A 27,486-nucleotide genomic window follows, 5' to 3' on the forward strand; every position below is an offset into this window, starting at 1 on the left:
TGCCCAGAAGCCTGGCTTACGGATTTATGAACCTTACAGTTATAGGTTGATGTGACTTTAAGCTTGCTCAGGATTTAGGATATAGAAGGCAGAGTAGCTCGTGTGTGATCATAAAGAGAAAGAATTGCTTGAACCAAATGTAAAAAGACAGAAACATATATGGAATATTTAAATGCATCTCACTTTAAGAAACCTTAATTGTTTGGAACTTATATTTCGCCTATTTTGCAATGTTAAAATGAGGAGAAGCAACGGACAAGAGAAAATTTTACCTGGTGCTAAATAAATGGCTCAAGATGATACACAATACAGATTTGATGCCGGAGAGATTGTACTAACACCCTTGCCCCAACTAATATGGGTCAGGTTGCATTCCCTTAAAACAAAGAGTGCATTATACTGTTCTGTCCTTGTATCATATACAGTACACAATTCTGATTCTCTAGCCATGAAAAGTCGCATGTATGTGGTCACACAATATAAAGGCTCTTTGTTTTCTCTCTTACTGAAGTGGCCCATGAAATGGAATGTGCTGCAGGTAGTAATCTACACTTCAGTCACTGTAGTCAATGTTGGGGATTAATTCACTGCAAGGTTTTGTTTCTTGGAGGCACATCATAGGAATTTCAATCTATGCTCTCTCAAAGATCCCATAACAAAGTAACAATTCTTCATATCACAGGCCATGCTAGAAGCATTTTTCATCTGTTTGATGTTTGGGGTCAGTTGACTTTCAATAACTGAGGGCTAATGTTTTATTTTTAAGGTTTCACTGCTTGAGCAGGCATTGTAAAATTACCTAGCTATTGGCAGGGCTCCTGTTGGGAGTTTGAAGTTTGAGTGTATGGAATGTATTTTCATCCTTGTTGCTTTTGATGAGGATTAGACATGCAGGTTGAAAAACATGGTTACCCACTTACAGCTGATATTCAATAACTTGATTCCTATATACATTCATTTGTTCAGATTTCAGGTATTTGTTATTACAATAAAAAGCAAGGTTTAGCTACTTTGTTGCAGACTGCCTTTACACCCAGTTTCCCCATTTATTGCTGTGTACTAGTGATATTGCATGATTGAAAAATCTGACTTGTCAGTACTTATTTGCAACTTTATCCCATAATTTGTTTTTATTCAGTCATTTATGGGATGTGGGCTAGTTTGGGATTTATTGCCCTTCAGAAGGTGGTTGTGAGCTGCCAAATTGAAATGCTGCAGTCCTTTGGGTAAAGCTATACCTACAATTCTGTTAAGAAGAGATCCAGGATTTTGACCCAGCAACAGTGAAGGCATTTTTGTTTTAATTTCAAAACTGTCCTATACTCATAAAATATATTTACATAGGGTCACGATAGCGATTCTGTACACAGTCTTTACATATGTAGAACACACAAACAAGACATTTTTTACATGTATGAGACTATATTTATTTACATACATTTGAGGAACTAGGAAGGTCCGATAACTGAACTGACTGCCCCATTGTAATTTGGCAGAAAGACCTTGGACAGTGGTCTTTCCCCATTGTGCCTTGGCAGCAACTGCCCCAAGCTTTAGTGTGTCCCTCAGCATGTTGTACCGGATCTCAGAATGTGCCAGTCTGCAGCACTCGGTCAGGGTCAACTCCTTGCTCTGGAAGGCCAGCCAAGTTTCAGGGGAAGTGGTCAGCATGTAGCATCCCTGAGACCCTGTGGGAGAAAGAGAGGGTGGATCGTGTCGGGTTGTTCCCTAAGCAGACTGTCAAAGTCATTTGGCAGAAAGCCTCATCGTCAAAACTTTCTCACAAGCATTGGCGAGAGCGGGACCGGCAAGGGGGTAGCAGTGGGCGGTGAGAGTGGGGCCGGTGAGGGGGCACTTGGTGGTGAGAGTGGGGCTGGTGAGGGGGGTGAAAGCGGGGCCGGTGAGGGGGCACTTGGTGGTGAAAGTCGGGCCAGTGAGGGGGCAGTGGATGGTGAGAGCGGGACCGGTGAGGGGGCAGTGGATGGTGAGAGCGGGACCGGTGAGGGGGTACTTGGTGGTGAGAGCGGGGCCGGGGAGGGGGCAGTGGGTGGGGAGAGCGGGGCCGGGGAGGGGGCAGTGGGCAGTGAGAGCAGGGCCGGTAAGGGGGCAGCAGTGGGCGGTGACAGCGGGGCCTGTGAGGGGGTGACGGTGGTGAGAACGGGGATGGTGAGGGGGCAGCAGTGGGCAGTGAGAGCGGGGATGGTGGAGGGGGCAGCAGTGGGCATTGAAGGAGCCTTTCACATGGCAGTGGCAGCAGACTCCTGGTATACTAATGATTGAAGCAGCACCTGTATCATTGTGGAGTTGGACTTGGGAGTCTGAAATCTGGACATTTCCTTTTTTCTTGCTTACCTTCTGGCTGTAGTAAATCCTTTAATTCTGGTTTTTGTAACCAAGTGGGCACCAGTGAATGGCGATTTTGTACACTTTTCGCTGTACTTATGTATTCCTACAATTAGTACATCTGACAAGTAAAGCTAATCCAACTAATCTCCACAGATATTGCCAGACTTGCTGAGCTTTTTCAATAATTTCTGTTTTTGTATTTGATAACAAGGCCTGGTGTGTGGAGGTTGGGGTAAGGACAATGGGAGAAGTTGTCTCAAGCCCTAAAATTGTTGAACTCAATATTGAGCCCACCTTCTTCAGCTGTAGAGTTCCCAAGCAGAAAATGTGGTGCTGTTCTTCCAGTTTACGTTGAGCTTTGCTGGAACACTGCAGCAAGCCTGAGACAGAGATGTTGGCCAGGGAACAGGGTGGTGTGTTAAAGTGGCAGACAATTGGAAGCTCAGGGTCTTTATTGCGAACAGAACACTAGTGTTCTACGAAGCGATCACCCAGTCTACGCTTTGTTTCCCCAATGTACAGGAGACCACATTGTGAGCAGCGAATGCAGTAGACTAGATTGTGGGAAGTGCAGGTGAAATGCTGCTTCACCTGGAATGTATTTTTGGGCCGTTCGACACTGGGTAGGAGGAGGTAAATGAGCAGCTGTTACACCTTCTGTGGTTGCAGGGGAAGTTGCTGTGGGGCTGTGGGGCTGTGGGGAGGTATTGGGAGTGAAGGAAGAGTGGACCAGGGTGTCCCAGAGGGAACGGTTCCTGCAGAAGGCGGACAAAGGAGGGGAGGGGAATATGTGTCTGGTGGTGGCATCTCGTTGGAGGTGGTGGAAATGGTGGCAAATGATCCTCTGGATGTGGATGCTGGGGGGATGGTAGGTGAGGACAAGGGAGACTGTATTTCTATTGTGGGAGGGAAGAGAGGGGTTGAGGACTGACCTTTGGGAGATGGGTCGGACCTGGCTGAGGGCCCTATCAAGTACGGTGGTGGGGAATCCTCGGATGAGGAAGGGGGTGGACATTTTAGGGGCCATCTTGATGAAGTTGGCATCATCAGAATGGATGTGACCAAGACAGAGGAACTGCAAGAATGTAATAGAGTCTTTACAGGAAGCAGGGTATGAGGATGCATTGTCTAGGGAGTCGGTGGGTTTATAGTGGATACTGGTGGCCAGTCTATCTCCAGAAATGGAAACAGAGATGTCACGGAAGGGAAGAGTGGAGTCAGAGATTGACCAGGTTAAGGTGAGAACGGGTTGGAAATTGGAAGCGAAATTGATAAACTTTTCCAATGTTGAGAGAAGGAAGCAGCACTGATGATATTATCGATACATCGGAGAAAGAGCTGTGGGTGGGGACCGGAACAGGACTAGAAAAAGGAACGTGTCAGGTACTTCATAAAAAGAAAGGCATAACTGGGGCCCATGTGGGTACCCATGGCCACCCCTTTGACTTGAAGGAAGTGAGAAGTGTTAAAAGAGAAGTTGTTCTGAGTGAGGATGAGCTCGGCCAGGCGGAGGAAGGTTATGGTGGATGGGGACAGTTCGAGCCTTTTTTCCAGGAAGAAGAGAAGAGCCCTGAGACTATCCTGGTGGGGATGGATGTGTAAAGGGATTGTGCATCCATGGTAAAGAGGAGATGGCTGGAGCCCACAAACTGGAAATTCTGAAACTGGCGTAAAGCAGCAAATGTAAGTGGGGAACTAAACGAGGGGAGAAAAAAATCAAATCAAGGTAGGAAGAGATGAATTCCGGGGGTCAGGGACAGGCAGAACCTATGGGTCTGCTGGGGCTGTCCTGGTTGTGGATTTTGGGAAGGAGGTAGAAACGAGGCATGCGGGGTTGGGAGACTATAAGCTTGGAGACAATGAGAAGGAGATCACCAGATGAAATGAGGTTGATGACTGTACTGGACACAATGGCCTGATGTTTCACGGTGGGGTCATGGTCCAGGGGAGATATGAGGAGGTATCTGAGAGCCGGTGCTCAGCCTCTGCAGTGTAGAGGCCAGTACGCAAGACTACAACAGCACCACCCTTATCGGCAGGCTTAGTAACAAAGTCAGGGTTAGATCTGAGAGTACAGAATGCAGTCAGTTCATGGGGACACAGGTTGGAATGGGTGGGGGGGCAGAGAAATTGAGGTGACCGACCTCAAGTTCACGGTTCTCGAAAAACAGGTTGAGTGCGGGTAAAAGGCCAGGGATGGGGAGAGAAATTCTTGTCCAAAGAAATGGGCATGGTGGCGAAGGCGACAGAAGAAGAGTTCAACATCATATCATGGCCGAAATTCATCAAGGTCTCTGACCCTTACTGTCCCAGACCTATTGAGATTCTCTAGCACTTCTTGATTTTAGTGCAATCATGATTCATTAAGATTAGATTAGCACTGGTGAAGCATTCTGGGTATTCTGAAGAAGTAATGCCAATTTAGTGCAACTTTTGGGTGGCATGGTGGCTCAGTGGTTAGTACTAATGCCTCACAGCACCAGGGACCCAGGTTCAATTCCAGCCTCAGACGACTGTCTGTGTGAAGTTTGTACATTCTCCCCATAACTGTGTGGGTTTCCTCTGAGTGCTCCAGTTTCCTTCCACAGTCCCAAAAATGTACAGATAAAGTGGATTGGCCATGCTAAATTGCCTAGAGTGAACAGGGATGTGCAGACTAGGTGGATTAGCTAAGGGAAATTCAGGGTTATAGGGATAGGGTAAGGGGGTGGGTGTGGGTGGCAAGCTCTGCAGACTGTCAGTGTAAATTCGATGGGCCAAATGGCCTGCTTCCACACTGTAGGGATTCTATGATACAACATAGGACTATAATGTATGCTAAACAGCAAACCAGCTTACTCTCAGCAGTGATCCTGTCAAAACCAACTGATCAGTTCAAAGTCCATCAACACTGTCACATTCAGTTGTTAATGGTGGTGGACAATAAATCTACAGGAGCAAGTTGCACAAATATCCCCATTCTCAGATTATGGGGGCAGCTGCAACCATCTTCAGCCAGAAGTGCCATGTGAATGATCCATTTCAGCCTTGCCCTGTGTTTTCCAACATCAGTTACTAGTATTCATTCAATTCAATTTAATCCATGTGTTATCAAGTATTACCTTAGGATGCCATTTAGAGGAAAGGCTGTAATTCTGAAGACCTAGCCACACCACTAGTCAATCTGTTCCAGCATAGCTTCAACGCTGGTATCCACTTGTATCCATGTGTTAACATCAGGGCAGGCATGATGATCTGCAACAAGACAGTTTAACCATCCCCTTTATACATTCAAACAAATTATCATCACGTAATACTCCACCATCAACATCTTGGGTATCAGAGATTTAACTGGACCACCCACCTCAATATCACAGCAACTGCAGGCCAGAGGCTGAATATTCTGCTGCGAGTAACTCACCTCCCGATTCCTCAAACCTTGCCCACTACTTAAAAGGCACAAGTCTGGAGTATGATGGAATATTCCCTACTCCCCATCAAAAACACACACAGGATGGGCAACACAGTCCAGGATAAAATAATACACTTAATTGGCATCCTACACACAGTCTTATACATTTACTCCACAATTGTGCCATTTACAAGATCAACTGCAAAAACTTGTCAAGATTTCTTTAATAGCACTTCACAAACCTATAAACATAGTACCTGGAAAGGCAAAAGTAGCATTCAAACATCACTACTTGGAGGTACGACAACACGTTACATACATCCTGACTTGGAAGTATATTGTCTTCATTATCAGAGTTGAAATCCCACAATTTCCTCTTGCCAGCACAGTGGGTGCGGGTGTATCTACATTCAGGAACTGGGACACAATATCAGTGCTCCTGGTCCAGAGACCCTTATCCCTCCCTCTATCCTCCTTGAGTCCCAGGCGTTGCTATTGGGCCCTGATGCACCCATCTGTCTGGCGTCTATGCACACCACATAGATTTCAGCAGTTTAAGGAGACAGTTCATCAAAGCTATCTCAAGCACAGTTAGGAATGGGGAATACGTAGTCATACAGGACGGAAACAGACCCTTTGGTCCAACCATACCATGGCCAAACATAATCCCAAACTAAACTAGTCCGACCTGCCTGCTCCTGGCCCATATCTCTCCAAACCTTTCCAAATGTATATCTAATCAAATGTCTTTTAAACGTGTAATTGTACCTGCATCCACCACTTCATCAGGAAGTTGACTCCACACGCAAATTGCTGTGTAAAAAATTTGCCTCATGTCTTTTTTAAATCTCTCCCCTCTCACCTTAAAAATGTGCTCCCTAGTCTTGAACTTCTCTATCTTAGGGAAAAGACAACTACCATCAACTCTATCTATCTACTGCTCATTATTTTACAAACTTCTATCAGGTCACCTCTCAACCTGCTACATTCCAGAGAAAAAAGTCCCAGCCTATTGGCCTTTCCTTATAATTTAAGCATTCCATATCCGGCAACATCCTGGTAAATCTCTTCTGAACCCTCTCCAGCTTGATAATATCCTTACTTCTGAGGAAGGGTCACTGGGCCCGAAACGTTAACTCTGTTTTCTCCTTCACAAATGCTGCCAGACCTGCTGAGCTTTTCCAGCAACTTTGTTTTTGTTCCTGATTTACAGCAACCGCAGTTCTTTCGGTTTTTAATATCCTTACTATAACTGGGTGACCCGAACTGGACACAGTATTCTAAAAGAGGTCTCACCAGTGTACTGTACAACCTCAACATAACGTCTCAACTCCTATACTCAAAGGGCTGAGCAATGAAGGCAAGCGGGCCAAACGCCCTTTTAACCATCCTGTATATACGCGATGCAAACTTTAAAGAATTATGTACTTGCACCCCTAGGCTCCTCCGTTCTCCAACACTACCCAAGGCCTTACTGTTAATCGTATAAGCCCTACCCTGGTTTGTTGTACCAAAATGCAATACCTCTTATTTATCCAGATTGAGCTCCGTCTGCCATTTTTCAGCACATTGACCCATTTGATCAAGATCCCTTTGTAAACTTAGAAAACCTTCTTCACTGTCTACAATGCCACCAATTTTGGCATCAGCTGCAAACTTACTAAACATGCCTTCTATATTCTCATCCAAATCATTTATATAAATGACAACCAAAAGAGGACTCGGAACCGATCTATTGGCCTGCGCAGTAACACAAGTCAACTTGCTCATAGCATGCTGCAGAGATTGGATCATAGGTAGGAGGTGGCTAAACTAATAAAGTAATGCTTAAAAGATTTTATTAAACCATTGGTGATAATATACAATATTCTTTTATTGTCACGTGTTATGAACTGTTTAGGCACACTTGGAGCAAACGTACTTTGGCTTTTCTTTGAATTCATAATATGTAATCTTCACTGTAGTATGACTTTAATGTTGCCGTTGCTGGGAATAATGGTAGGTTAACTTACTTAAAGACTTGTATAATAATTATGTACATTACTGCATTTATTTTAATGAGAGGGTTTTACTAAATTAGAAGTTATCTATTTGGATTGTGCCTGTAATTACCTACACTGACGAAAAAATTGCACAGCCAATTAACAAAGGCCTTTAAGAAAAACCAGAATAATCCACGAGTGAGAGCTTCGGCACAATTTGGGTTTCATAAAATCTGTGTATTTTTCAATGTTTCTAAACATGTAGTATAATCACAGGTGACAAAAGTGTTCTACTAGTACTTTCCTGATACAAGACTTGCAAAATACATTTGTCTGTTATTTAACCTTGGAGGTCGTGATTCCCTGCAAGCCTAGGACAATAGAACTGTAAATTTATCTACCAATCTTATTTCCATGAGTGTAGCAAGTCCAGTAGCAGCCTCAGTGATGCCCTGGCTCTGGTTCAATGCAGACATCCTCTGCACCTTCCAGAGGGCTCAGCAAGATACTTCAGAAACCGTACATTCCAGCAATTCCTACAAAAGGGTAGGAGGTGAGTTCTGCAATCTACTACAGGTTGCTGGATAATTGTGGTTAAATCATCCAGGGAGAAACAAGGGAAGAAGAGGGCTCCCAGATTTTGTGACATCACCATAAAGTCACTCTACAAAGGGGTCCAGAGTAGATGGAGGACATTTTCATTAGTGGGGTGAAGAGGTTCCACAAATTGAAGGGATTCATTAGAGTCAGTATAGTTTGGTGCTTTGTTTTTGCATTATTGATGTATTGTTGGATGATGCTGTTTTGAAGAATACTGCTGAGGCTGCTTTATTGAAAGATATAAGCCCATGGGACTTTGTGATAGGGAGTCAGAAATGAATGTATTTTTGAGAGACTAATCCTTGTTTGGGATGGGGATGATCATGAGATACACAGAGCAGTAGACAGAAAAGCACACAATATTAGTTTTGAAACTTAGTAAAATGGAACTCATCTTTAATACAATCAATTATATCCAAACATTATATTGAACCAATTCCACATTCTGCAATGTAAAATATAGGTATCTATATTTAGCTCCACTTCAACATCGTGAAACTAGAGCATGATTTTACCCAATGAATGCTTTTAACCATATTCCCATTCCCTCACTGATTCACATTCTTCCAGGTCAGGGAGTGGGGGTCCTGCCACTGTCCCAGTTGGGTCAGCTAATTCAGTACAAACTGGTGATTGTACTTGAAATATTCCTAGGTCTGTGTGGATACATTTCACAACAGTACTCTTACTAGCTGAACTATTGTGAGATTACATTAAAGAGACAGAATGCAGAATTACTAGTTTATTAAATATAGGTAAATGTAGGTATTGCTGCCAACAGCATATCTCACCTTTACTAGCACTGCATTTTGCCTTTATTAGGAAAGATTGTGCTTCTTTATTCTGTTAAACCTCTCACTGCCTGAAAATTACATTCTGTAAATGCAGTTGAGGTGTTTAATACAGATGTTGATTGAGAACTCAGAAATTGTTTATTGGTGTTGTTGGGTTATTGTATAATCTTAAGAATAAGGGAACAATTTGGACTAAAATCATCATGTGTAGGGTTAGGGACAGAGGCAGGTGGTACCTCAACTCCACACTGGCCAGCTTTGTGATGGCATCCAATTTTGGAACAGACTTTGGGAAGGGGAACTAGCAACCTGTTAAAGTATTGTAACCATCAGTTGACCATGCTAACAAACATGGAACATGCTGGAAAAACTCAGCAGATCTGACTGTATCTGTGGAGTGAGAAACAAGAGTTAACTTTTCGGGTCCAGTCTGACTTTTCTACAGAACTCAGAAAAATGAGTCTGGAAGCCCAGGTTCAGGTCGCATCTATTCCAAAGGTGTTTCATGACACATCTCAACAGGATGATTACCAATATCTAAAAGGAAGTGAGTTTTTTAAAATGAAAACATAAAATTGTTTTAACATTCAAATGCCCCTAGTGGGCAGTTTCATTTTAAATAAACAAAGAATTGTGGATTCTGTCAGAAACAAAATCAAAATCAGAAACAGAATCAAAATTGCTGGAAAAACACAGCACATCTGGCAACATCTGTGGGGAGAATGCAGAGTTAACAATTCAAGTCCAATGACCCATCCATGTCATCTGAACAAGAACAAGCCAGCTCGGCGAACAAGTCAACAATCTCATTGGAGGAGTCTCCATAAATATCCCCAATCCACAAAGATGGGGGAGCAAAGCACTTCAGTGCAAAGAATAAAGCTGAAGCATTTGCAACAAGAATCATACAGCACGGAAACAGACCCTTCAGGCCAACTCATCCGCAACAACCAGACATCCCAGTCTGATCTTATCCCATTTGCGAGCATTTGATCCATATCCCTCTCAACCTTTCCTATTCATATACCCATCCAGATGCCTTTTAAATGTTGTAACTATACCAGCCTCCACCACTTCCTCTGGCAGCTCTTTCCATAGATGCACCAAGTCTGTGTGGAAAAAGTTACCCCTCAGGTTCTTTTTAAATCTTGTCTCCCTCACTTTAAACCTATGCCCACAAGTTTTGGACTCCCGCACTCTAGTAAAAAGACCGTGGTTACTCATCCTATACATGCCCCTCATGGTTTTATAAACCCCTATAAGGTACCCCTCAGCCTCTCCAGAGAAAAAAGCCCCAGCCTATTCAGCATCTCCTAATTATTCAAACCCTGCAGTCCTGGCATCATCCTTGTAAATCTTTTCCACACCCTCTCAAGTTTAACAACATCCTTCCTATCGAAAGGCAACCAGTATTGTATGCAGTATTCTAAAAGTGGCCTCTTAAGTTTCCTGTACAGCCACAACATGACATCCTCAACTCCAACCAGAAGTACCAAGGGATGATCCATCTTTGCTTCCTCTGGAGATTTCCAATATTATCGGTGCCAGACCTCAGCTAATTCAATTCACTCCACAGCATATCAAGAAATAACTGGAAGTATTGAATACTGAAAAGATATGGATCCTGACAATATTCTGACAGTAGTACTGAGGGCTTTTGTTCCAGAACCTTTTATGCCTTGAGCCAATCTGTTCCAGTACAGCAACAACATTGGCATCGATCCAGTAATTTGGAAACAGCTCAGGCATGTTTGTACACACAATGCAGAAAAAATTCTACCTGGCCAATTACTGCGTCTTCTACCATAAAGAAAGGACCAACATCAGGTTTTAGATATTATTGGCCTATTCAAAAACTTGTAGAAAATCTTACTATCTGTTTTTATCATACTCGTTAGCTTTCTCTCTTCCTGCCTTTTTTTATTATCTTTCATTCTTCGCTGGGTCTTAAAAATCTGTCCAATTCTCTGACCTAACACCGACCTTTGCAAATAGTATTAAATTGACAGAAACAACAATCTGTATAACTTTCTTATTTAGCCACTGATGATGAGCCTTTCCTCAATGGATTATATCTTTCTCACTGGATTATATCTTTATTGAGTGTTATCGAAAACTCCTTAAAAATCTGACACTACAACTCTACTGATCTACCTTTTAACCTAGTTTCCCAGCTCACTTTAGTCAGCTTTGCCTTCATACTCTCATTGTTACCTTTATTTCAGTTCAAAACAGTAATCACAGACCTACATTTTCTACCTTTCAAACTGAACATGAAATTCTATCATGATGTGATGACTGTCACCCAGAGATTGCGTTACCACACGTTTTTGATTAATCTTGCCTTACTGTACATACATTATCAGATCTAGAACCGCCTGCTCTCTAGCTGACTCCAGATGGTCCTGCTCCAAGAAATTATCTCGAAGATAATCTATGAGCTCATTTTCTAACCAGCCTTTGCCAATTTGTTTCTTCAATCTACAAGTATATTAAAGTCATCCATGATTATTGTAACATATTTCTCATATGTCCCATTTTTCCTACCTATGTCTGAGAGTTTAACTACCGATAGGATAGTCTACAACTATTCCACAGGGACCTCTTCACTACTCCTTTCATATTAAAGTAATCTCCAAGTACTGAACGAAAACTACCTTTAATTAACACAGTAACTACTACAAATTGTTTCTACTTTTCTGACATTCTGCTTGGTCAAAACCTGTCCAGCATCTACAACACAAGTCAGGAGTGTGGTGGAATACGCCCCACTTATCTGGATGAACGCAGTTCCAAAAACACTGAAGGAGGAATGGACAGTAAGTGCTGGTATGGCCACATCCTGTGAATGTATAAGTATTTCAATATCCTTGGAAAGAAACAATTTGCAATTTAAAATATTTAGTCTCATTTGTTTTGGAGTCTTTTCAAGTCCCTTTTTTAATGTCAATTTCATTATGTTCACATTTTAAAATGTCACATGCCATTTTATCTTGCCCACTGTTTCCAATTTCAGTTTCAGAAATTGAAATACTTTACTATTAAGTCACATTAATCCACCACATATTTAGGTCTCACCATTATAGCGGTCACAGCAATGAGAATCATACCAGATTCAGAACATTAACTCTCTTTCTCTTTCCACTGATGCTGCCAGACCTGCTGTGTTTGCTACAGCAATAAGTGCTCTGAGTCCCTGATGTTATATAAATATCTGCCAATATGAACTAGGAAAAGAATTAACTTGGATTTATGCAGTGCCTTTACATGCTTAAGATGTCTTAAAGTCTTTTATGCAGCCACCAAATTACTTTTGAAGAGCAGTGACCATTTTTGTTGGAAAACATTTTCACACTGCAAGTTGTCAAAAGCAGCAAATTTGATAAACGGTCTGAAATGATTGAATTGATTGAGGGATGCATAGAATTAATTACCTTCTTTGCAAGGACAGATCTCTTACTGAATTCCCAGCCTTCGACCTGCTTTTGTACTCATAGTATTTACATAGCTGGTGCAGTTCTGTTTCTGGTCAATGCTAATCCCCAGGACATCACTTTGGAACTTCTGGCTGAAAATGGTTGCAAATACTTCACCTCATCTTTTGCACTAATTTCTGAGATCCCTCATCATTGAAGTTAGGGATATTCATACCACTTCCTGCTCCAGTTAACTGCTTAATTGTTAATTAGTATTCACAACATGAAGTGGCATTGTGATTGTGCCATACAATACAGTAGAGGATATCCTCAGCGCAAAGACAGGACATAGTCTCCAGATAGACAGTTAAAGTGGTCAATTCTGCCAATCTCTGCATGGATAGATGAAACTGCCAAAGGTACACAGGACACAATTTAATTTTTTGAGGGTTCTTTGTGAAATTTTCTTAAGTGCTGCCTTTTGAATTTCATAAACTACTTTTTCATTCTCTTTAATTCATCATTAGGTAATACAATTACACTGCCATAAAAATGTAAGAATTGGCCCTACATGTGAGTTTTGCTGCATTTTTTGCAATAAGGCTTAGTGCATTTTCTCACCATATCGTCTCTCGTGGTTTGGTGGTTAGAATTTGGCACACTCACTGCCGCATCCGGGGTTTGATTCCCAGTCAGGGAATCAGGATTTTTTTGGACAGCATAGTGGCTCAGTGGTTATCACTGCTGCCTCAAAGCGCCAGGGACCCAGTCTGATTCCAGCCTTGGGCAACCATCTGTGTGGCGTTTGCATGTTCTCCCAGTGCCTGCATGGTGTCCCACCAGTGGCTCTGGTTTCCTTCCACAGTCCAAAAGTTGTGCAAGTTAGGTGGATTGGCTATGATAAATTACCCCGTAGTGTCCAGGGATGTGCACGTTTGGTGGATTAGCAACAGTAAACTCATGCAGGGTTACAGGTATGGTGTGGGAGGTGAGTCCGAGTGGGATGCTGTTTAGAGGGTCAATGCAGACTCAATTGACTGAACAGTCTCTTTCTGCACTGTACAGGTTCATGATCTTACCAAACGTGCCTCATTAACTACCTATCATGCTTCTATGCATGAGGTCCCCATATACCCCTGAACTCAGTGTCCTTAGTGCAACATTGAAGTGAGATGATTGGAGTTATATCATGGGGGCTCTTACAAACTGGCACATATCAGATACAAATATACGTTGATGAGAAGTGTAGCCTCTTTCTCCCACCACCTCAGAAAACAGGCATCCCCAACATCTCTCTCATTTTTTAAAAAATTTACTTACTGTAGTAGTTGCTCCTCTAACCAGAGTCTGATTCCCTCCTGTGCTTACTGCTGTTAGGGTTACAGCAGCAAACTCAGGAGAGAACTAGGTTTGATTGTCCATTCTACTTTTCTGATTGGGAAAACTCAATCATGAGGGAAAGAAATGTTTTTATGATTTTGGAGACAAATTCACCTCCTACCTTCAAGTATTTTGAGTGCAGGCCTAATCAGTTTTTTTTCTCTCTTGGTTCCCTCAATATCCGAGGTGGTAATCAGCACAGTGATTTCCTGCCCACATTTGACCTAATGCCAGGAGACTTCAGGAGCCAACTTGGAGGTCTCCCAAGTACCAACTCTGTACAATTGTGCCGCCACCTCCTGTAAGTTTGTCCTGCCAGTGGGACAAAAGGCATACCCACGGACTGAGCTGATGAGTCTGAGAATTAGTTGGAACATATGATTTAGCGAATACAACTGCCAAGCTGTTGGTGATTGTGTGGGACAGTTCCCCAATTTTAGCACAAATCCCCAGATGTTGCCAAAGGAGTCATACAGCATGGAAACAGACCCTTTTGGTCCAACCAGCCCATGTTGACCATAATCCCAAACTAAACTAGTCCCACCTGCTTGCACTTGGCCCATAACTCCCTAAACCTATTCATGTACGTATCCAATGCCTTTTAAATGTTGTAATTGTACTCACATCCATCGCTTCCTCAGGAAGTTCATTCCACATGCGAACCACCTTCTGCGTAAAAAATTTACCCGTCATGTCTTTTTTAAATCTTTCTCCGTTCACCTTAAAAATATGGCTCCTAGTCTTGAGATTCCCCACCCTAGGGAAAAGACACCTGCCATTCACCTTATCAATGCCCTTCATTATTTTATAAACCTCTATAAGGTCACCTCTGAACCTCCTACGCTCCAGTGCAAAAAGTTGCAGCCTATCCAGCCTCTCCTTATAACCGAAACCCTCTATTCCTGGCAATATTCTGGTAAATCTTTTCTGAACCCTCTTCAGCTTAATAATATCCTTCCTATAACAGGTAGACCAGAACTGGACAAAGTACTCCAGAAGAGGCCTCACCAACGCCCTGTATAATCTCAACATAACGCCCCAACTCCTATACTCAAAGATCTAAGAAATGAAGACAAGAACGCTAAACGTCTTCTTAACCAACCTATCTAAATGTGATACAAACTTCAAAAGAATTATGTACCTGAACCTCCACGTGTCTCTGTTCTGCAACATTACCCAAGGCCCTACTTTTAATTGTTTAAGTCTTGCCTTTGTTTGTTTTACCTAAATGCAATACCTCACAATTATCCAAATTAAATTCCATCTTGCACTCCACAGCCTATTAACCCAATTGATCAAGATGTCTTTGTAATCTTAGGTACCTTTCTTCACTGTCCACTATACCACTAATCTTGGTGTCATCTGCAAACTTACTAACCATGCCTTCTATATTCTCATCTAAGTCACTTATATGAATGACAAACAAAAATGAATTGATCTACTGTGGAACACCGCTGGTCACAGGCCTACAGTCTGAAAGACAACCCTTCACCATCACTCTCTGTCTCCTGCCAATATGCCAATTTTGCATCTAATTGGGAAGCTCACCCTGAACCCCTTGTGATCTAACTTTACTAACTAGTCTACTATGCGGAGCCTTGTCAAAAGCTTTACTAAAGTCCAAGTAAACAATATCTACTGCTCTGCCCTCATCAATTTTCTTGGTTACTTCCTCAAAAAAATCAATCATGTCTGTGAGACACAATTTCCCATGCACAAAACCATGCTGACTATCCCTAATTATTCCTTGCCTCTCCAAATGCACATTAATCCTATCTTTCAGAATCACTTTCAACAATTTATCCACCACTGAAGTCAGACACATAGGTCTACAGTTCCCAGGCTTATCTTTACATCCCTTCTTAAACAAAAGCACATTAGCTACTCTCCAGTCATTCAGTGCCTCATCTACATTTATAGATGGTACAAATATTTCTGCAAGGGGCCCTGCAATTTCATCTAACTTCCCACAAAGTTTTGGGATACACTTGATCACATCCTAGAGATTTATCCACCTTTATACTTTCTAAGACATCCAGTGCTTTCTCTTCTGTAATGTGAACTGTTTTCAAAACATCAATATTATTTAAGGATGTAGTTTTCAGGAGCATCTAAATGAAGGTAGAGATGGAATGCAACTGAGAGGTCTAGGAAGGGAAGACCTAGGCAACACAATACACAACCTTGTGCTATCCAGACAATCTCACGATTGAAGGAAATGTTTTTGCTCAGGAGAAAACATGTGCCTATGTGCTGTCCCAGTTTCTGACACGGACAGGGTTGTTAAGAAGCTATTTAGCAGGCTTGCCTTCATTACTCAGGCCTGTGAGTATAGAAGTTGGGGTGTTATATTGAGGATGTACAGGCCATTGGTGAAGCCTCTTCTGGAATACTGTGTGCAGCTCTCGTTGTCCTGCTATAGCAGGCTATTATCAAGCTGGAGAGGGGTCAGATGAGATTTACCAGGATGTTTCCTGAAATGGAGGGTTTGAGTTATAAAAACAGGCTGGCCATGCTGTGATTTATTTTCACTGGAGGGTAGGGGATTGAGGGGTGACCTTATTGAGTTTATAAAATCATGTGGGGCATAGATAAGGTGAAGAGCAAGGTCTTTTCCCTAGGGTGGGGAGTTCAAAACTAGGGGGCGTATTTTTAAGGTAAGAAAGTTTTTAAAAAAGACATGAGGGGCAACTTTTTTTTTTTTTTACACAAAGAGGTGGATGTGTGGAATGAACTGCCAGAGGAAGTGGTGGATGCAGGTACAGTTACAACATTTAAAAGACGTTTGGAATAAGTACATGAATAGGAAAGGTTTGGAGCGATTTGGACAAAACACAGGCAAGTGGGACACATTTAGTTTGAGAACATAGTTGGCATGGATTAGTTGGATCGAAGGGTCTGTTTCCACGCTGTAGGACTCTGAGTCTGTTGGCTGTGCAGAGTGAAACAGAAGTCGACTAAAACACATCAACTTCATGATCAGTGTGCTCAACGGCTGATTTCTCCATAACTTGGAATAAATTACAATTGCACGTAGAGAAGTGAATTTAAGAAGTTTCTTCATTTGTGTAAAACGGGTAAGGATAGTTTAGTATGTGGCAATAGGCAGTATTATTCACTCTATTTGTCACTGTAAAATGCTTAAGCAGATGGTACAATAAATATCCAGACAACTAAAAACAAGCAATGGATCACACAGGTCAAAAGAATATACCACCATGAAAAAAAAGACAATTAAAAAAACGCATGCAATTAATGCCCCGTTCTGAGGAAGGGTCACCGGACCCGAAACGTTAACTCTGTTTTCTCCTCCACAGATGCTGCCAGACCTGCTGAGCTTTTCCAGCAACTTTGTTTTTGTGCATGCAATTAAATGTATTTCAAGATCATTGAAATAAATAAAATTCTGATTTGATATTATGTCTAGGTAAGTTACTGAACTATATCCACAAGTTCAAAATATTACTTTTAAACAGATAACTTATCAAAACTGTAAATGTAATTTATAGTGAAAAATGTGTCTAGAGTGTTTTATACAATTTCACTGTTGGGGAGAAATTGACAACATGGGGCACCTAAGCTGTAAGGTGTATCGGAAGATTCGTTACAGACTACTTTAGATTCAGTGATGGATAAACCATAAGTAAGAAGCTGAGTTTGCATATATTTTGGTATATATGGAAATCTGACCTTGAGACACAATTATATTCACCACAGTGGCTTATGATAACAGAAATCCTTGGTGTTTTTGTGGATTATGCATGTTGTGCAAGAAGCCTTCCCATATTCAATAACATTACAGTAAAAAAAAATTGGAACAAAGTGATCCCAGCTCTTACTGATGTTAACAAACAAACTTAATTTGCAAAAAGTAGCAACACATCCCTGTATAGAATGCAAGTTTCTCCTGGTTCATCAAGTAAAACTTAGAAACATTAAAACCTCTTCGTCCTTTTAACTTCAATAAAAATTAGAAACTGATGTTTAAAAAGTAACATATACTTTAATGAAAATTACAAGTTAAATTAAGCTCCAATCACTACAAAATGACATTGAAATTATGTCTATAAATCACAATATATACACACATACAGCATTATGTCATGAATGCTGATGCAATTCAAACAACATGCAGACTTATGTATCAATTACTCTGAGTCCATCAATTATGTTTCAAAGTTTAAATCCAGATCTGTCACTAAGGCATCAACAAAGTCATCCATTGATGGTTTCTTCTGAAGCATATCTGCAAATAAAAGATTAAAATTACATTGTATCCAACATTGTTCACAATTCATAGCGAATAAAATCTCTAATGAATTATTTCCTTCAAGGATCAACTTCAGTTGTACTCTGTTCTATTTCTCATCCCTGATCATTTTCTGTAAACATTAAACTACTGTCCTTTCTGGCGCAGCTTGCACAGTTCTTTTGACTGTACCAAGATCTAGTTTCATTGAAGAAAATTGTTATGCTTTAACCTGAAATTAGCAAATAGAACCGACTTAAGATCTGAGCAAATTGTCAAGATATTTTATAAAATTCATATTCCTGTAGAGTTAAGTGACAAAAGAACTCAGTTTATGCTTTGTTCACCTTAAAGTGGGTGAATATTTTGAATTGCAAGTATTTTCCATAGACTTATCTTAAAACAAACACTTCTCTAAACCTACGTTTTGTCAACAACACTTGTAAAAAGAATACTTGGAAGGTAATGTAAACAAGCCTGTCCAACCGTGCATCTACATTGCTTGCACTGCCAAAAGGTCAATATGGTTAGGTTACACTGATGCACTATCAATACCTTATTTCTTAGTTTGCATTGAGTTATTAAACAGGAAATATCCATGACAGATTTATCATACACTAAGAAAAGACAAACAGGTCAGTTTTGAGCTATTCATTTTCTACTTTATGAGACACAAGAGGGAACAATTAGAAAACATATCAAATACTTATTATCAGCAGGTCAGTTCATCATTGTTCACCTGAAAATCTTTTGTTATGATTCTGGTAGAGACTAATTCCTTTACAAAAAGGAATCTCCATACTGAACAAGACTGCATTTTTAAAAACTCTTTAAAACAGTGACAAACCAACTGAAATCAACTAATTCCAACATTAATTAACAAGAGAAGGAATTTCATACAAAAAAATCTATATTTCAATCTAAATAGTTGATACAACTGTAGTTATAAGCATTTGTATTACTTCCTGCATAAACATGGGACTGCATGCAAACTTAGACTTTCTAACAAGTGCACTAAATGCTGGAGAGACTCAGCAGGTTTGGCAGCATCTGTGCAGATAGGAACATGGTTAATGTTTCGAGCCTAGTATGATTCTTCAGCAGAACTGCAGAGTTTTGACTTGATCAGTTGGTTGTGGGATTACCTACCACAGGACATTAAGATCTAATCCATTCAGCACAATGAGTCGGCTCTGCCATTCAATTAAATCACGGTTGAACCGATAAACCTTAACTCCACTTTCCTGCCTTTTCCCCAACAATCCTTGATCCCCTTACTGATCAAAAAAAAACTTTCATAGCCTTGAATAATAAGGTTAAGGACACGAGATAAACACTTTTGCAGGCTGTAAATTTCAAGGTTTATGGTCGTAGGGAAGGTCACGAAGAGTCAGACAGTGCTTTCCATGCATGTGGCAATTAGCAATGTAAAGCTGAAAACCACAAATATCTTGCACATGACAGCATCACGAGGGAAAAACCAGTCAGGGGCCTTGGAGGATGCAACTCACCATGTGGCTATAGGGCAGGCTTTCATCCAACTCAAGTAACCTGACAAGAGCCCAAAACATAGTAACATAGTAACACTCTCCAGATGCCTTTTAAATACGGCGTCCTGAAGGTGAAGCCTAGAACGTCCTGCTTGACTGCCCATAATATTTGGCATTTTACCATTGCGTGAAATCAGCTCACTGATCACACTATGCCCATGTCAACGGACATTAATACATTCTGTTCTGCAGTCCTTTACATCTCATTTCTGAATTGCCTAACATACATATATACATTATCCACTGCTTACAGCAGGCACGTTGGCATTAATGCATTTTGACCATTAGAAGTGTTGGACATAATTGAACGTATGTAGCATTTTAGAGAGAATAAGACCTTGCTTGCAAACGAGTGTCTGATTGTAGTGAACCATGTGCATACGCAGCCCGACACTACTGCACATCTGTTGGTTTTGCTTCTACAGGAGCTAAGATAGTCAGCAAAACGAGCACGAAATGCTGTGCTCAAGTTCAATTCCTCAGGGGGTCTTCACTTTAATCATTCTAAATGTTGTGTGAGAAACAGTCATTTTCACTAGCGGATGACTTCAATCTACTACCAAAACGATCACTTTAAAACTCCGAGACCAGGGAAAAAGACATCTACATAGTGTGACCCATGGCCCATAGAGTGATTTAAATACAATATATTAATATGGTGTGAATAGTCTATTGTCTTGTCCAAAGTAGCTGGGACTCTATTATGTATATGTTATAAGTGACATTTCTCTAACTGACTTCAGTGGAAGTAATAAATGGGTAATCGGAGACAGCCTGATATAGGTGGCTACCCAAAATATGTACAAGTGGTGTGGACATAACTTAGTAAGTAACAAATATGTGTTTTTACTTTTCTGAAAGACATACGCAACGCAATTTCTGCTCGAGAAGTGGGACAAGAAAAATCTTAAGTTTTAAAGAAAATTATAAAATGTGGGCACATTGCTGAGCTCTGATTGAGAAATACAATGTTGGAGAAAAATGTAACAGGCAGATTCAAATCCTTCAAAGCTGATGGGAACAGATGGCATAGTCACCCTAATATATGAATTCATGACAGATTCCAATGTCATTGAACAATGCCTTCACCAATATTAGCTGGAAATGATAGCCGAACAGAGGGAGGAAATGAAGTTTGGGCAATCCTGATCATATGTCTGCATATTGCTAATGTCTCCTGGCTGGAGGCATAAGCAGAGGTCTAAGCAGCACAGTCCTGTTCCCTTTAAGAATTCTTCTTTAAATTTACTTCAATCTTCAATGAAATTGTTGATTTCCCAACAATACTAATTAACACTCTACTCAAGTAGCAGTTAAAATGCAACCAGGATCCCATACATATCGGACACTGTGACTTTGATCTAGAAATGAAAGAGGCACATGAGAGAGAGAGAGAGAGGGAGTGTGCGTGAGATGGAGAGACGGAGCGCGAGAGACAGATAGAGAGCACAAGAGTGAGCGCGCGAGTGCAAGAGAGCAAACGTGTGTGTGTGCGCGTGACAGAAAGAAAGACCGACACACAATTGGTTGTGGTTTAACCTGAGGGTTAGGCAAGGAGCAGGGTCCTTCATTGAATCAGCAGGCGCAGGCAGTACACCCATGCTGTTGTTGTCACTCTGCATCATAATCTGGCTATCCAGCCCATCAAGCGAAATTGACCTCTCTTAGACAAGTATGATCAGGTGATTCAAGGAATCAGCACTAAGTTGGCTCAAGTAATTAAACTTATTTTCAAACAAACTTGATAAGGGCCTTCAAAATAATAAAAAGAATCAGTCAGATAAAAATAAGGAAACATATTTAACTTGAACAGCACTTGAATGTTTACCTTCTTTGATTACCAAGAAACTGATAGAAGGTTTCATCCACTGTCCTATCATTCGGCACTTGTTGAGTACTTGCTCACTGATGTTCAGTTTGGGTTCTGATATGTCACTCAGCTTCTGACCTCATTGCAGTTTGCCCCCCATTTACAATGCACTATTGAGGAGTGTGATGGAATACCCCCAGTTGTCTGGATGAGTCCAGCTCCAACCCAAGAAGTTTGACACCGTCCGGGACAAAGCAGCCCATTTGACTGGCGCATCCACAAACGTTCACTCCCTCCACCATAGGTGCTCAGTAGCAGCAGTATGTACTGTCCAGAAGACACCATCTACTGCAGAAATTCACCAGGACTTCTTAGACAACACCTTCCAAACCCACAACCGCTATCATGAAGGACATCAGAAGCAGATTCATGAGAACATATCACCTGCAAGTTATTCTCCAAGCCACTCACCATCCTGACTTTGAAGTATACCATTATTCCTTCAGTGTCGCTGGAATTCCCTCCCTAATGGTATTGTGGGTCTACTGACAGCAAATAGACTACAACATTTCAAGAAGGCAGCTACTGCCATCTTCTCAATAAGAGTTAGAGATGAACAATAAATACTGGCACCCACATTTCATAAACAAATAAAAAACTGCAGAATTCTCAGCAAAACTGAAGACTCATTTAAAATCACTATCACTTAAAAATCACTCAATAAAAACAAATTGTTGAGAAATTGAGAAACCCCAAATGAATATTTTAGTTTAAAATTTCCACCTGCCCAACCATGGCAAACTACAAGTGGTATGAAGCGAGCAGTTGTAAAGAGCTTTATCAATATGTTCAAGGCAGTTTATTAAATTTAGACATGTAAATCAAGTGAACTAGATTGAAAAATCTACTGCTGACTGTCTGATGTCTTTCTTCAAGACGAATATTGAAACTTTGACAAGTATACAAGTTATCTTACACAAGCATGGCAGGGTATTTTAGAACATTATTGATACTGCATAAAAGCAAATTGTTGTTGTACAGTTACTAGTCACAACACGAAGCTTCACCATAATTACTGAGGCTCATTCATTTCAGAGGTTAAACAATTGTTTAATCTGTAATGTCAATATTTTGAATAGTTACCATCATGCACCCAAAATTAATTTCATCCCTATTTTGGATATATCTGAATGGAATCTTTCACAGTCCTATATGGAAAACCTAACACCGTTCCCTGAAAATAAAGCTTTACAATTGAATGGTTTGTCAGTGGTCAGCTTTTGAAAAGATTAGTTTGCATTGTAGAACTTGCTAGCATCATAATGTTGTGCTTCCTCTTCCACAACTAATCAAGTACCTCAAACACAGCAAGAGGGCCTTTCAAGTTATTATAGGAGTTCGTTAGCAATTATGCAGCTCCAGAAGTGAAACGGTTTCCACAATATGTTATTTCAACCAGACACTATGATTGTTCAGATGTTTCTTTCTTCAGTGAATTCTAAAGGCATCTTTTGCAGTAACTGATCCAACATAGCAATTACATAAATTGGGACTTCTGTGGCTCATTTTGAATTACATCTTTATTAGATCAGAGTCTGGGTTCTCATAGCAAGATAGACTCACCCCTGCCTGGAGCTACTGTGCAGCTAACTTTCTCCCCTTTGAAGTGCAGCACTCAACCTTATTAAATAGTGAACCATTTACATTTAAACTCACTACAGCTTCTAGTTTACAATTTATATGAGCAAACAGATATTACAACTAATAAATGCACAACAACTACATTGGCTCTTCCAACGTCAAACTGGATGTAAAGCATAGATTCAATACCAGTAATTGCAGTTAACATAGAAAGCAGCAGATAACTATATTTGCATTAAGTCATAGTTCAGACAATGCAAGTCAAAAAAAGACTTTTGTAAAAATGAGTCTCTGTGACTGTGAGTGCAAGAACAAAAATGCTTTTCCAACCTTCAATTCAAATCTTTACCGCTGCTTTTGTGCTCCTTATTAACAATTTCTAAGTATTGTAAAAGAATGGATTATCTTTCTGTGCTTACCTGACCAAATGCTGTAATTCCAAATAGAAGATTGGATCAACCAAAAATGACCTACATGTCACAAGAGTAACACTGAAACTGCACTCAGGAAACGGAAGCTAGTGGTCAATCATAAATTAGGATTTGGATCAGTACTGGGTAAAAGTAAGAAAGTAGAAGTCATAAGGAGAACTAGGCCACATGGGTTGCATGTAGTGAACCAGGGAACAAAGCTTAAATCCCGCTTATATTTGCTAAACACGTATAAACAAGTTTGCAGTTAGAATGCGTTTGCAAGCTGGGAGAAATTGTGGACTCGGAGAAGGCAGCTAAAATCCTATAAGGAGATTTTGATGAGATGTGCATTTGAGATTTACAGATTATTAACACGGTCTAAATCTTCTGGTCAGTACCGGAGCCAGAATCTGACACTGATCAGACAAAAATTCTGCCCACTTACCTAGTTGGATTGAAAAAGCCCCGATTGTGAAACGTGATGCAGAAGACTGTAGCAATCCAAGGTGAAAGCAGCAAAGGGAGTCACTGCGGAAGCCATGCCCCATCTTAACAGCACTAGGTGCCACATTCAATCAAGTACTAAAAGATCCCATTACTTTTCTGTGTATCGGTGTATGTGAATGGGCAAAGTGAATGGATGAGTTGGAGAAGGGAGAAAGAAATTGGTTGGTCAAAGGGCATGGAATGCATCTGTGAGAATGATTGGTTTGATAGAGGGGACTGGCGAGATTACTCAGGAGTTGATCAACTTTTTTCTCTGTCTCACATTTTCTAACTATCCAGGCAACTATTTCAGACTGTCAGATTCTATTAGATTCAGTAAATATAATGTGAGAGGAGATACTAATGGAACTGTTATCTTTGAAAGTAGAAAGATCAGCAGGATCAGATGGATGGTATTCAAGGCTGTTAAACAAAGGCAGGGTGGAATTAGAAGATATCCCAAGGATAATTTTCCAATCTTCTCTAGTTATAGGTGCAATACTAGAGGACTGGTACTCCACAAGCATTAAACTTGGTTTAAAAAGGTACGAAGGATAAGGCAAACAATTATAAATTATTAGAATTAATTGAGTGACAGGACAAACTGTTGCTTAGAAAGGCACAGATTAATCAGGGAGGATAGGGAACATGGGTTTGTAATGTTATTACACTGGAAATCACGCCCCACTATTCCTGGAGTCAAAGGTTAAAAATGTTATCTAAGTACACAAAGTCCCCAATTTATTTGTCTGATAGACTCAGGTTAACAGAAAACATGGACCAGGTTCATGCACTTAATAAGCATGACCATTTATTGTAAATAAATAATTTCAACCACATAAGTAACTATGAATTATTGATGTATAACTCTACCTTCCCTACACAGAAAAACAAAACTGGTGCTATCACTGAAGGGATGATACTAGGGGGACTATTCTAATGGCACCAGTCTTCAGGATTTGAGGAAGGGATTCCTTTTGTTCCCCCAAGTCCTTCAGTTCTCTGAGTTTGTCCTTCAGATTCTTTCACTTCTTCAGAGGGGGCACAGAATGACTGTTTCACAAATTATAGTCTTTGACTTGGTGGTTAAAAGCAATCACTGATGGTAGAAAACCGCTGGCCTTTTTAAATTTCATGTATTTTTTAAACTGGAGAGAGATGTGGACACTATTTCCCCTTCTAAAGATCCAAAGACTTCTCACTGTATTGTTCACACCCATGAGCTGGTCAGCTACCCAGGAACCAGAGAGCCGCAGACAGGCTGATGACCTTTGGTTTATGGAATTATGACTAATTGTGGACACCAATCAACTACTCGTTGGCAACCAAATTTTTCACTGTGTATAGTATACATGCTCTGCTGCTGTTCTGTCTACTTACAACTTTCCGCATTGCTTGCAAAGCAGAGTAAACACGTGTTACAAAGGAGAGGTCGACCTCCCTCTGATAACTAAAACCTATATACCCAGAGAAGCTCGCCTTGCCTTGTAATCTGTTAGAGGAAGTGTGAAAAGTAGTATAACCTTGCTCTCAGGCCCCCAATCTGTTACCGAAGGGTGGTTAAATGAAATGAACTCCCCAATATTCACTTTATAACAAGTAACAATTTATTTAACTAACTCTAACAGTGATCAAATTAACAGTACTACTAACAAACCAAACAATTCCCCTCCAACTATTCCCAAATAAAACAAAATTCTAATGGTATGTTGTTCCAATAAATACAAGTCCCACTTATATAAACCAAATTAATAAGAAAAATAAATTAAAACTTAGGATCTCAAAACTACAGTCAGGATGATCTTCTGGAATGTTCTGCGCCTTTTCTGCTATTCTTCAGTCAGGAATTCTCTTTGTCTAATCCTTTGTCAGGAATATTAACTAAGGATGCCATCATACCTTTCAGATGGTGCTTAATCAGAAGATTTAAAGATTTCTGTGAGAACCAGAGTTTTACTATTCTGATGGCAGTTCGCTCTCACACTGATTTTCAAAAACCGGCTTCTTATGATGACTGTTCAATTTTCTTAAAATAGGATTGGTCCTAGGTTGTCAACACCATCAGATTTAAATTCAATTGGTTTTCAGTCTCTAAGTGCCTGTTCTAAATTAATTGGCTGATATTCAAGCTGGTTACCTTAACATCAAAACAAGCCTAGGTTTCCAACCATACAGCCAATTAATACAAATGTTTCAATTTCAGAACTGTCTGTATATCTGCAGCTGCTTGCAGACATTTTTGTTTAAATCTCCAAGCTTAGAAAAGCACATCACTTCTTAAAGGGACTATGCACTCTTTCCCCCTATCATTTTTACCAATTCTAACTTTCTGCTTTCCACTTCACAAGTACTCTACACAACTTTGTAACACATGACTCGCAACGACTTTCAATAACTTGCTTTTAAAAGTATAGCAAATCATTTCTCAGTCCTTCATTGTAAAATGGTTCTTTTTCCAATACAGTCCTCAATCAAAAAAGTAAAATAAAAAGATACAGTTGTTACATTAAGGGAAATCATGCATCACTAATTTATTTGAAATAACAAGGAGGACAGATGAAGGCAGTGAAGTGTGTTATGTCTACTTGGATTTTAGAAAAGCATTTCACAAGGTACTAAATAACAGACTGGTCAGGAAACTAAAAGCCTGTAGGAAGCAGATTGGCTCAGTAACAGGAAACAAAGGGATGATGAATGTTTTTGTGAATGAAAATTGGTTTCCAGTAGTGTTGCACAGTGCTCAGTGTTGGGTTCCTTGCTTTATGTCATATAAATGAATGATTTGGACTTAAATATGTGTGGCATGATTGGGAAACTTTGAGATGACACAAAAATTAACCATGCAGTTGATAGTGGACAGGACAGCTGTCGATGCCAGAATGCAATCAATGATTTGCTTAAGGGAATGGAAAAGTGGCAAATGAAATTCAACCCGGAGAAACGCGAGGTATTGCATTTGGAAAAGACAAACAAAACAAGGAACTACACGATAAATGGGAGTATATTGAGATGATAAAGAAATTGGAGATCCTTTTAAAGTCCATGTCCATGGGTCCCCGAAAGAGGCAGGGCAGGTAAATGATTTCCTTTATTGGATGAGGTATAGAATACAAAAGTAGGGATGTAATGTTGGAACTCTTTAAAATGGTAGTTAGGATACAGCTGGAATATGACATATAGTTTCGGTCACTGGATTACAGGAAGGACATAATTGGTCTGGAGACAGTAAGGAGGAGATTTACAAGAACATTGCCGAGCTTGAAAACTGCAACTATGAGGAATGACTGGATAGACTCCTTACAGCAGAGGAGGCTGAGGAATGACTATTACATTAAATCTTTCTCTCTGGTAATTGACCTGTGTGCTACTGAAACTGATCTTTTCTGTCCTCGCTATCCAGTCGGCTCACAGCGAGGACAGAAAAGATC

General features: G+C 40.5%; 1 long non-coding RNA gene across 1 annotated transcript in view; it reads right to left on the reverse strand.

The window, feature by feature from the left end:
• Positions 1-17,892: 17,892 nt before the first annotated feature.
• The window catches only part of LOC125483299, a 29,355-nt gene continuing 19,761 nt past the window's right edge, over positions 17,893-27,486 (reverse strand). The window contains exon 4 of the long non-coding RNA XR_007262258.1: positions 17,893-18,155. This is a non-coding gene — a long non-coding RNA (uncharacterized LOC125483299). The remainder of the gene's footprint in view (positions 18,156-27,486) is intronic.

This window comes from Rhincodon typus, chromosome 6 (genome assembly GCF_021869965.1).
Source record: "Rhincodon typus isolate 14 chromosome 6, sRhiTyp1.1, whole genome shotgun sequence".
Taxonomy (NCBI): domain Eukaryota; kingdom Metazoa; phylum Chordata; class Chondrichthyes; order Orectolobiformes; family Rhincodontidae; genus Rhincodon; species Rhincodon typus.